Source organism: Anneissia japonica, unplaced genomic scaffold (assembly GCF_011630105.1).
Source record: "Anneissia japonica isolate Jap-2015-1 unplaced genomic scaffold, ASM1163010v1 scaffold288098_len66028_cov103, whole genome shotgun sequence".
NCBI classification, from domain to species: Eukaryota; Metazoa; Echinodermata; class Crinoidea; order Comatulida; family Comatulidae; genus Anneissia; species Anneissia japonica.
The window spans coordinates 15814-16721 of record NW_022702871.1 but is presented as its reverse complement, the minus strand read 5'-3'; positions in this window follow the sequence as shown (position 1 = coordinate 16721).

The following is a 908-nucleotide window of genomic DNA, read 5'->3' as shown; positions in this document are numbered from 1 at the left end:
AATTATCATGATAATTTATACTTACCTTATATTATTTTTTCATAAATATTTAACATAGGCCTACACATGTTATTTTTAATATAAATGTAATTATTCTAATCTGTTGAATTTGTTTATATGACTAATATTCATTAGTCAAATAATATATTAACAAGGGTGATCATGATAATTTATACTTACCTTATATTATTTTTTCATAAATATTTAACATAGGCCTACACATGTTATTTTTAATATAAATGTAATTATTCTAATCTGAATTTGTTTATAGGACTAATATTCAGCAGTCAAATAATATATTAACAAGGGTGATCATACGTTTGTAATTAAATCTATTGAGTTGGTGTTACCTTGGGACTATTAAAAGTATGATTTTATAGCTGTTATATAGCAAATGTTTTACTATGAGATACTCAAAAGAATATTGGTTAAGTCAAGTTTAACAGTAATGAAAAATCACTTCACTTCAGAAAACAATACTAAAACTCATCCTACATGTAGAATATTAATTATAAAAAGCAAAAAAGGCCGACTGTAGACACATTTTTGTGTTCACTTTTTACAGAAACTTAAAGAAGTTTGTAATGAAGAAGATGTAGTTGCCAGAAGAGATGACAACGATGAGGACGACAGCAATATTATGTGAATGCGTTTGATTAGTAGCACATCCTCTTTATTGGTTCTGATACAACATTCTACTTCGCAAATGGTTCCATTGTGACAGAACAGCTATGAATTTCCTCTGTCAAGGCTTGATTCAGAGAGAGTGTAGCCATTTGCTTTTCTCAATATCCAAGATTTTTAAGTGTGCACTATGGAGTTTTGTACACTAGGCCCCTTGTTTATTTTTGATATTTCTTTGACATTTTAAAAATCAATTGAACTTGCCAAATACTGACTGAAATAAC